We start from the raw sequence: 11,936 nt of genomic DNA on the forward strand, positions 1-11,936 counted from the left end.
AGGGATCCAGTTCAAAGCATTCCTGACAGATGGCTGTCCAGCTGCCTCTTGAATGCCTCCAGTGTTGGAAAGCCCACTACCTCTCTAGGTAATTGGTTCCATTGTCATACCGCTCTAACAGTTAGGAAGTTTTTCCTGATGTTCAGTCGAAATCTGGCTTCCTGCAATTTGAGCCCATTATTCCATGTCCTGCACTTTGGGATGATTGAGAAGATCCCGGCCCTCCTCTGTGTGGCAACCTTTCATGTACTTGAAGAGTGTTGTCATATCTCCCCTCAATCTTCTCTTCTCCAGGCTAAACATGCCCAGTTCTTTCAGTCTGTCCTCATATGACTTTGTTTCCAGTCCCCTGATCATCCTTGTTGCCCTCCTCTGAACCTGTTCCAGTTTGTCTGCATTCTTCTTGAAGTGTTGTGACCAGAACTGGTTGTCCAGACACCTACATTTATCCACAGAAGTGTGGAGGTATTTATCAATAAGGGTCTATAAATGACGTCTGCCATAGGTCTCTCAGCCCAAGTGAGTTTTGTAGCTGAAAGTACAAGCTGTCGATCAGCTGAGGTTTGATTAATGCATACAGTTAAGGGTATATTACAGTCATTTTCTACTTTTTATTTTGTACTTCAGTAGGTGCAAAAGAGCAACTTCTCCCTTCCTGTTTAATTACACACCTGCCATTATGCCATCTGACAGCCCCCGTATAAAGATCACAGGCAAAGTTCATGGCCAGGTAGATTTCACTAATTGGGCCATGCCATGAAAGTTTATGTGTAGGAAATCACATAAAGGTTATGTTTAAGCCATAGTGGTTCCAGCAGACGTTGAAGCACTTAACATTATCCAGAGAGGAAGAAAGGTGTTCAGTGGCACCTTGAGATGAACTGTTTAGGAAGCTTGCTAGCATAAAAAAGCATATGCTTTCGTAGGTAGCATGTTGATCTGGAACTGGGGAAAAATGGAAAAGTCAGAAGCTGATTAAGAGATGTTTCTTCTTGAAGAACTTTCCTTCAGAAGTTCTTAAAGGTACAGCAGTAGTATGTCATGTACTACTGCTTAACATTTTTAGCAAAACTCCCTAAGTGTTTTACAAAAATTACAAAATCAAAATGCAATAAATACAATAAAAGATGAAGATTGGAATTACTACTACTACTACTACTACTACTAACTACTACTACTACTGCTACTACTATCATCTCCATTTAAAGTCCATTGTTCAAACCACCAATGGAATAGGATAACACCCTGAAATATTCAAATAGGCCTGGGTAAATAACTGAGTTTTTAGGAGACAACTGAAACATTCAACAGATATAGATGTCAGAATTTCTTTTGGGAGTGTATTCCAGATGGTTTCTTTTTTTTTTAAAATTAATTTTTATTCAAATTTTCAAAAACAAAAAACAACACAAAACAAAAACAATTATACAAAAAAAATAAAATGTTGACTTCCGATTTGTCGCAGATCAACCATAGGTCTACAATATATAACAATCCTGTCTCTAAAATTATATTACAAAATCACTTTCCTCCAGTAGTTATCTTAATTAATCATCAAATCTCATAAACATTACTTTATTCTTTCCACAAAAAGTCCAAAAGAGATTTCAATTCCTTGAGAGATATATCTTTCAATTTTTCTCCAAATAAACATATCGCTTAATCCATCTGATTCAAATCTATTAGGTCCAATAATTTCAATAGCCATTCCTCCATTATCTATATTAATTCCATCTTCCATCTTCAATAATCCTGTTAAGTCCAGTAATTTCAGTAGCCATTCTTCCATTATCAGTATCCCATAATAATCTTGTTGTCATAGCCATAATCCAAATAAACATATCGATTAATCCATCTCGTCGAATCTATTAGGTCCAATAATTTCCATAACCATTCTTCCATTATCAATATTAATTCCATCTTCCATCTTCAATAGTCCTGTTAAATCCAGTGGTTTCAGTATCCACTCATCCATTATCAGTATCTCATGATGATCTTGCTGTCATAGCCATAGTCATATAACAAGAGTCTGATGGGAATTTCCCCCTTCACAAATATGTCCTTGCCATCAATTCTGAATATGTTTCTGAAATATTGTTGTAAAGTCACTTCTCTGCTCTTCTTTTTTACAAAATGCACTGGCTCATCTCTTAAGAGTTTTTCCATTGTCACATATTTGTAATTAATTCCATAGATTTTTTCTATGTCAAGCTCCATCACATCATTCCAGTCAAGAAAATTATCCAAGACGTTGATAACTTTATCAACTAATATTAGTTTCTTCAGAGACAACGTTGAATTCCAAACAGTAAACTTTATTTCTAACATCCATAAACTCCAGATCTTTTTCCAGTTCCTCATTTGTTCCAGTCTCCATGGCTTGTATCTTCCCTTTAATTTTTCTTTTCTCATCTCTAATCCCATCAAAATCCTCTTTCACAGAACCCCCTATTTTTTAAACTCCTGCATCATTTTGCTAAGTTCAATTTTCATCTCCTGTCTGCCCTGTCCCAGGGTTTGTTTCATTATCTCAATCTCACTCATTATTTTCTGAAATGTAATTTCTTCCATGGTCTCAGTCACTTTCCTGGTTGTCATTCTTAAAACCACAAAAACAAAAAATTATTTCAGCCACAATTGGGTTAATGTTTCAGGCTTGCAGACATCAATACAGCCTGCCTTATCTCTTATATATTCAGGAAAACAAAACAAGTTTAGTTCCCAGCTTCAAACAGTTAGTGGCGTCGTGAGTAAGCAGATTCGTCAAAATGAAACAGACGACAAAAAAAAAATAGTTCCAGACATAATACTCCAAAGTTCATAAATCAACTTTATTTATTTTTTTCCCTCCTCGAAATAAAAATCCCTCTTCCGTTAATATCTTTAGAATGCACTTCCAGGCCCACTTTTTGCAATAAAAACAAAGATAAGCTTTTTTCGATTTCTTTCCTCCATAGTTTCGTGAGTGAAAGAGAAAATTTTTAACTCACCCAGCAGTTCTTTATAGCTGATTCATTGACAAATCTCTTTTTGGTGCAACAATTTAAACCAAGTAAAAAAAAAAATGGAAAGAAGGGTGCTTGCCTGTTAGTTCGTTTTTCTTTGAAGAAAAGATAAACATGTCGCTTAATCAGCAAGAGCTTTGATGGAAGTCCGTCCGGCATTCGCTGGCTGAACTTTCTCTCATAAATTAATGAAATCCAGTCCTCCCAACAAAAATAGGCTTTGTGGTTAATCTCACGTTTCTCCCTGACAGGGAGAAAGTCTTAACCAGTCAAAAAAAACACATTCTGACTGATTTTAAAGCTGAAAAAGCTTCTTCTGAGACAAGAGCTTGTCTCAGAGGCAGCACAGGCTAAATCACCCTTCCCAGAAGTCAGGAGTGTATTCCAGATGGTTTCTGAGAGAAAATTCCTGTCTCCAATACGGTTCCAGGTGGTAGTCTGCTTACCATATAGCAGGGAAAATGGTCTGCTAAGTATCCTGGTCCCATTTTTGTTTTTTAGTGCTTTGTACATCAATATTAAAACCTTGAACTTGGCTTGGTAGCAAATAGGCAGTCATGTACAATCATTATAGCATGCAAAGAAACCATAACCTTTGTTAAGTCCCCACTTAATACAGTTGACTTTATGTATGAATTCCAGTTCTGGTATCTCATGTTTCATGTATACACATAAGTTGACTTTCTTGCATATCAAAAGCGACACCATATGACACCAGAGATGAAACCTCCCCCACCTGTCCTGTCAGGAGTAATCTTCATTGCTTCAGAGAGGCAACAGCCCAAATCAGATGGTGGAAACAGGGTTAGGACTCCTAAAGTCAGCTTTGTGCTGCAGCGAGGACAGCACCAAAAGTGCTGGCTCAGAGCTGAAAGAGCAAGAGTTTTAGGACTATGAACAGCAGTCCCACAGTTGAGAGCAAGAGGGAACAAGTTGCTTCAGCAATAGCTTGTTGTGAGTGCCAGAGCTTATAGTCAAGCATGGAGAATTCAGAACTTTGGAGTGCTGTTGCCTGCTGATTTAAAAAAAAAGAAAAAGAAAAAGAAAAAAGTCATTTGGTATAGCTGTGGCTCCTTCTAGCCATCCAGCTTTGGAGCTGCGAAAAAGGTTGACGGATGTCCCTCAGGGTTTTCTTGATCCTCGTAGGAATCAGTAGCCTGTTCCTCAGAATCCATAGGCAAAGATACATTTTCAAAGTTCAGGGTTTGGTTCCAGTGGGTCTGTTTGAGATGGACAGGGAGTAGGCTCATCGCTTTGCAGTTACTACATCATGCTAGTTCTCATTAGTGTTGGAGGCAAGGATGGTACACCAAGAGAGGAGCTGTGCACACTCACTCCCTTCATTGTGCTTGACCATTTGATGGAGGCTGAGTGTTGCTGATAGGCCAGCCCCTTTGGGTCACTCCTTCAAGGTATGGTGAGGGTAAAGGGATTCCCCATGGGTGATTGGTTGTGGATGAGCTTGCTCCTATATGAGGCACTGGAACATCCATGAGGTTATGAGTATGAAAAACAACCACTTTCAAGTGAGAAGTGGAATGCTGGGGAGCTGCATCCATGGTGAAAGCATCAATGCAGCTCACAGACAGATACCCAGTGTGATCACTGGATATTTTGTGATTTTGCTATTTTATATTGTTTTGATTGTTTTCTTGTATTTCTTGTTCTTTTATTGTATATTCTTTGGTATTAATATGCTGTTCACCACCTTGGAGGCCTTTGGAACAGGTTGTCTCCCCACCTTCTGGACATAATAACTTTGGACACATAACACATTTGTCTTTTCAGGATTCAGCCTCAATTTGTTGGCCCATATCCAGTCTGGCCCATATCACTGCCTCCAAGCACTGGTTCAACACCTCAGCTGCCTCCCCTGATTCAGAGAGAACAGAGAGGTAGAGTTGGGTGTCATCTGCATATCGGTGGTACCTCACTCCAGATCTCCCAATGACAGCTCCCAGTGGCTTCATATAGATATTAAATAACATGCGGGACAAGATGGAGCCCTCCTAATTACCACCAGATAATTCCCATGGTGCTGAACAGTAGCATCCCATAACTACTTTTTGGAAGCAGCTCTGGAGGTTTGAATGGAACCACTGAAGCACAATGCCTCCAACCCATCTGTATGCCCCGGCCATGGGCTTACAGGTTGCTGGGATACCAAGGAAGCAATAAGCCAGATCCAGGTTTGCTTACAAGGAGAGTTTATTGAGTAACTTAGCAGCACACTGGAGTACCCAATAATGGAACAGACTGCAAGGTCCTGCACGAACTGTTGGCCAGTCTGAACCCCGAACTGGGCGCCAAAGACAGCTATATTGTATACATATTCACAAGCACAGTGATGATCTAATTCATTGCTACAAAGTGTTAAGCCATTGCTCTCAGCATAGCACTTAATTGGTTATCTGGTTAATAAGGCACTTTCCCAGCACGAGGCAGCAAACAATAGCTGATACTGCTAACAAGCAGAGCAATCCTGGCAGAACATCAGACTGCTCCTTGGAATGTAAGCTCGTTAGCCCCTTAGATAGACTAGGTGGGTGATGAGCTCACATTGACTGCCCCTTGACCCATCTTGCTGCCAGGGAAATGATAGATGCTCTTTCTAAAGGAAACCAAGGCTGGTGGGGAATACATGCCCCCCTACCTAAGGCAGCTATTCGCTAGGCTATAGCAGCTGTATGGCCCACTACACCATCTCCTCAAGATGTTCCAGAAGGATACCTTGGTCAACAGTATCAAAAGCCACTGAGAGATCAAGGAGAACAAGCAGGGTCACATTCCCCTTATCTCTCTCTGGACAGATATCTTCAACCAGGGTGACCAATGTAGTTTCAGTGCCATGACCAGGCCTGAAGCCAGACTGGAATGGATCCAGGTAATCGGTTTCGTCCAAGCATGCTTAAAGCTGGACCACCACCACCTTCTCAAGCACCTTGCCCCAACAGGTGATATTTGCCACTGGACGATAATTGTTTAACACTTCTGGGTCCAGGGAGGTTTTCTTAAAGAGGCGATGCACCACCACCTCCTTCAAGGCAAATGGTACCTCCCCCTCTTCCAGTGAAGCATTGATCTCTCCCTGGACTCACCCAGTCAGTCTTCTACTGCATCAGAAAATGTGGAGACATATTCATTTAGCAGAATAGCTATGTTTTGGTTCACATATGTTTTGGGAAGTGTGAATTGGATAGGTTCTTATTAAAATGTGAACTGAACCAAATCTCTCCCCCATGCCTACATCTCAATATGCCCATTCATTTCTGAGCTTTGGTATGTCACTATCTTGCATATAATTTACTACTGAGTGATTTTTTAAAAAAGTATTTCACAAATGTAATTATCTTGCCTGTCCTGTATCTCTACTATATCTTATTTCCCTATAAATTATCTTGCCTGAGATTTCAGTCTAAGCCACTTGTATGAATTTGTTTTAGTTTATTTATTTATTTATTTTATTATTTGATTTACATCCCACCCTTGCTCCCAGCAGGAGCCCAGGGTGGCAAACAAAAGCACTGAAAGCACTTTAAAACATCATAAAAACAGACTTTAACATACGTTAAAACATCTTTAAAAACTTTTTTTAAAAGCTTTCAAGACATCTTTTTTTAAAAAAAAGGTTTAAAACATATATATATATATATATTTAAAAAAGGTTTAAAAAACATATTAAAAAGCAATTTCAACACAGACGCACACTGGGATAAGGTCTCAACTTAAAAGGCTTGTTGAAAGAGGAAGGTCTTCAATAGGCACCAAAAAGATATCAGAGATGGCACCTGGCTAATATTTAAGGGAGGGAATGCCAAGGGGTAGGTGCCACCACACTAAAGGTCTGTTTCCTATGTTGTGCGGAATGGACCTCTTGATAAGATGGTATTTGCAGGAGGCCGTCACCTGCAGAGCGCATTGATCGACTGGGTATATAAGGGATAAGTTGGTCTTTCGAGTATCCTTGTCCCAAGTTGTATAGGGCTTTGTACACCAAAACAAGAACCTTGAACTTGGCAAATGGGCAGCCAGTGCAATTCTTTCAGCAGGGTGACGTGTTGGTGATACCCTGCCCCAGTGTCCTGAATCCATGGCAAATCAATATCATTAGATGACCTTGAATTCTAGCATTATGAGAGAAGGCGAAAAATGTCTTTCATTATTTTCAAAAAAAGTCTTCATAATTTAGCTTAGTTGCTGTAAACAGCCCAGAGAGCTTCTGCTATGGGGCGGTATACAAATACAATAAATAAATAAATAAATAATAAATCTCAGGCATGGATCCTTCACCTTTTTTTAAAGTTGAAAAGGACAAAGCACTTTGCCATTTCCTCATAAGAAAAATGCTTCAGCCCCTTAATAATTTTGATTGGCCTTTTCTGTAGCCTCACCCCACACCAATGGCAAAAATCTTATTTGTTCTGAAATGTATTTGAAGGCTTAATATGTGGGTGTCAGGACTCATAAACCATGAATCCACATTCCCCATTTTAATCCAGGCATATCTAGAACCCAAAAGTGGTCAGCTGAGTCCTTTGGCTCCATGAAGACCAGCCCAAGACTAAAAAGCATCTCAAGTGAGGATCACCTTCACTGCCTTCCTCTATTCCACTTTTTATTTTATTTTTTAAAAAAATGCATCTGTAGTCTATTTCATGACTTTGATGCACAATTTGCATCCATGCTTTATCTCATATAATATTATATGACATCTTATCTTATATAATAAATTTTCATGCTACAATTTTTGGGTTGTGTTCAAATAAATCTTACTCAGAGCAGACCCACTGAAATTAATTAATCTAAGTTAGTCATGTAACTTTACTGGGTCTCCTGTGAGTAGAACGAGCATCCCAGAAAGCCTGCATTCATGCCATATAGAAATATTTTAAAATAAATAAATAAATAAAATTAAAAAATATAAACGGTTTTATTTGGTTACTTTTTTATCCAGTGCTCAAGTGGATCGTTGACAGGCCTGGCCCTGTCATGAGATAAATTGAGGCAACTGCCTTGGTTAGCAGGTGGTGCTGATGGCAGCAGAGCATTGAAGGACAGAGCTGCATGGGACCTGCTCTGCTCCCTTAAGCTAGTCTGTTGTCTTTAGATACAGTGAAGGATGCTGTCCTTTTAATAGTGTTGGAGTAAGATACAACTGCCAGTCCAGTTGTCTTCTATACATTGAGGTATGTGTGTGCACACATGCTCCCTTGCTCATGTGCACATGTGTACAATCTTATCCTTTGTCTCAGGCAGCAAAATGTCTTGGGCTGGTGTGCTCACCAAGGCAGGGAAACCAACATGATAACCTGGACTGCCACCCTCCAAATCTGGCCCTGGACCTTCCTCAACTTTAGAAGGCCTTAAATATTATGAGCATGGTGATGATTTATTGCCTTATATTGTTACACCAGCCTACTCTCTCTGGTTGTAATATGTGCTCCAGGCCTGAGTTCTTGAGGAGGGAACAACTAGGTTTCACTCTCCCTTATATGTGCAAAACCCACAGAAAAATGATGGCATTATGATGAGCTACATCATAAACCATAATGATAAAAATATATATAGTAGAAAGGACTGTTCAGACAGCCAGTAACAGATGTTGGAGAAATAATCCTTACGGATTTATGGTCAGTTAAGTATGGTAGATGGAGATGAGAGATTAATCATTTTCTTCCCTGGAAGTCTCAATCCCTTTTCCCTAGCCCTCATAATTGTCTTTCATCAGCAGTCTTAGTGCTTCAACCATTTCATGTGCTACTTCTAAACTTTAGTTAACATTAATTAGACACACAATTTTGCTTTGTGTAAGTTGGAGGAGGTTGATATGCCACCTCGAGCAGCGGATGTATGGAAATGCTACAGCCGTGTACTGAGATAGATTCAGGGGATGCTTTCTCCAGACTTTGTTAGTACATGCTAACAAGGCTTAAATGTGGATTGGCCAACATCCACAGCACTGTGCAACCATCAGCAGCAAAGAATCTTAGGACTTCAAGAGACATCTAGATTCATTTTTCGTTACTTGAACCTCTGGTCGCCAATACTGTATGGCAAACTGCTTTGGAAACTTAGTAGAGTTTCAAATGCAGATTGTGATAGCACAGCCTCTTTGGATTCCAGGCATAGGCTTTAAAAGCAGATGAAACATTGCAACAACATATATAACAATACTTAGCACTTGTAGGGAGCTTTCAAGTGCTTCAGATTTACTATACTGCCTACCATTCTGATCTTATTAAAACAAATTGGTCAGGATCCAGAAAGTTCCATTTGAATTCCAGAATAATAATATAATAATAAAATAAAATTTTATTTTTAGGCCGCCTATCTGGCCGAATAGTCGGCCACTCTAGGCGGCGTACATCATTAAAATTAAAATACAGCATATATAACAAATAAATACATTTTAACATCAATCTCCTATTAACAATCAACCCACATGTACACTATAAAACTGAAACTAACTAAAAAGCCTATACGCCATTGGAACAGCCAAGTTTTTAGTCCTTGGTGGAAACTTACCAGGGAGGGGGCATGGCGAAGATCGTATGGCAGAGAATTCCAGAGGGTGGGGGCCACAACCGAGAATGCCCTCTCTGTTTCAACTGGTGGGACCGAGAGAAGGTCTTGTGAGGCTGATCTCGTCAGGCGGCATATTTCCCATTGCACTCCAAGACATTCTAGAGCAAGGGGATGGCTGATAGCTCAGTTGTCACTCACATGCTCTGCATGCATAATGTTCTAGATAGAATGCCTGGCAACTTCAGTTGAAAGATCTGAGGTAATAGTCTGGGAAAGTTCCTCCTCTGTTTGAGAGCTCCTGCCTGCCAGTCAGGACAATGCCAGAATTGCTAGTTAAGCTAGACAAATGATCTGACTTAGCTGAGGTCAGATCCATATGTCTTCCTTTTCCAATGCTGCATTCAGGGCCCTTCTGGAGAGTCCCCTGTCCTTCTGGAGTGCTTTTCCAAGGGCATAAGGTCCTAGAATGTGTGTGGAAGCTCTCCCTATTACTCCTTGTATTATACCCATTATCCTTTAATTCAGGAATGGGAAAATCTAGCCCTCCAGATGCCATTTTAACTCCATAAGTCCCAGTCAGCACAGCCAGTGGTCTGGGATGAGAGGAGCTGTAGTCCAACAATGTCTAGAGAGCCACAGGTTCCTCATCTGTCTTTTGAGTAATTAGGAGTTGCTTTTGAATGCCAGATCCTTGGTCTGCCTAGACAAATTTTGCCTGGTCTGTCTGCCCAGTGGTTTATTTATTTATTAATTACTTGATTTATATCCCACCCTTCCTCCTGGCAGGAGCCCCGTTCTGCATGCAGTGGTGGCTGGCACCCAATGGGACTGGCAAAGGAGATGGCAGGGAGACCATGAGTAGGTGGAGACAGAGCCAATGACAGACAAAGCCTACTAATTTTAGTTTTGTCCCCATCCTTGTTCCTGCTGTGTTCTGCAAAGGCAAATCTGAGGCTAAAGGAAGCTGATAGCCAGGACCACCACCTGGGCTGGTTGTAAGTATGAAGGCAGTAAAATGAAAGGGTCATAATTCAGTAGTGGAGCATCTGCCTTGCTTGCATGCAGGAGGTCCCAGGTTCAATCCTTGTCATCTCCAGGTAGGGCTGAAGAGAACCTTGTCTGAAACCCTGGACAGCTGCTGCCAGTTAGTGTAGATAACACTTAGCTAGAGGAACCATATGGATCTGACTCAGGATAAGGCAGCTTCCTATGTTCCTAAGGTGGTTGTTGGCTGAGGGCAGACTGGGGGTGATGGGACAGCACTCCATTCTCCCTAATGGACCAGCCTCTACCTTCTGAAAAGACCAGGGAAAGGACTTTGCCAGCACTGCTGCTTGAGATCCTCTGAACTGAAGATGCTGAGAACTGAAGTTGTTACACTCTGCTTGAAAAACATGCAATCCTGTTGTTGAAGTACAACCCCTTCATTATGGAAGCCACTTCTCTCTTGCGTGAAATACCCGCTTTTTGGCAAGCACTTCTATATTAAAGAAGAACAACAGAGAAGAAAAGTCATATTGCCGTTCAGAATAACCTGAGCAGTTAAGGAGACAGGACTTTAAGCTCAAGCATGACACTTCCTCCTGTGCACTCAAGTTTGCTCCTCCATAATTAAGACATGCTAAATTGGTTTGCATGCCTATGGTCATGCTACCCTGAACACGCCCAATCTCATCTCATCTCAGAAGTTAAGCAGGGTCAGTCCTGGTTAGTACTTGGATGAGAGACCACCTGGGAATACTGGGTGCCGTAGGCTTAGAGGCAGGCAATGGTAAACCACCTCTGAATACCTCTTACCATGAAAAACCTATGAATATATCCAAAAAGATTCATAGGGTCCTCATAAGTCATAATCGACTTGAAGGCGTATAATGACGACAACAGATTGGTTTGCATAAGTTTTGGAAGCAGGTCCCACAATCTGCATCTTTTTTTCCGCGCTATTTGTAATGCACTGATGCTACTAATGTGTATGCATTAAATCCAGCTTTTGGTTGGCCATGTTCCAAGTGAACATGAGCATAGAGAACAATTAGAAGGAAGGGTTCATATGAACCATATAGATATTGGCTAACATCTCTATTATAATGTTCTGAGAACTTGGTAATTATTTCATCTCGGCCTTTCAAGTCACCTATGTAAAGGTCAGAAAAATACAGTGGTTTTTTTTTTAAGCTGAAATGTTTGTATTAATAGCCAATAGTTTTTTGTTTGACAAGGGAGGGAATTAATGATGCAGTGAAGTATGACTAAATGCTACAAATGCCCCAAATTCTAGGGGTGCCACTTAAGAGTTCAGGGCACAAACCATGTTTCCGAATTTAACTGTGGGTTAATGCAGATGAACTTTTACCAGCAGCTAACTTTCCACTGAGGGCATGTAACCACTTGGTAAGCTGGCTATCA

General features: G+C 40.6%; 1 pseudogene; it reads left to right on the plus strand.

Moving 5' to 3' along the window:
* Nucleotides 1–11,167: 11,167 nt before the first annotated feature.
* On the plus strand, nucleotides 11,168–11,286 carry LOC133371573 (5S ribosomal RNA; annotated as a pseudogene).
* The last annotated feature ends 650 nt before the right edge of the window (nucleotides 11,287–11,936 follow it).

The sequence above is a fragment of the Rhineura floridana genome, chromosome 16 (genome assembly GCF_030035675.1).
Source record: "Rhineura floridana isolate rRhiFlo1 chromosome 16, rRhiFlo1.hap2, whole genome shotgun sequence".
NCBI classification, from domain to species: Eukaryota; Metazoa; Chordata; class Lepidosauria; order Squamata; family Rhineuridae; genus Rhineura; species Rhineura floridana.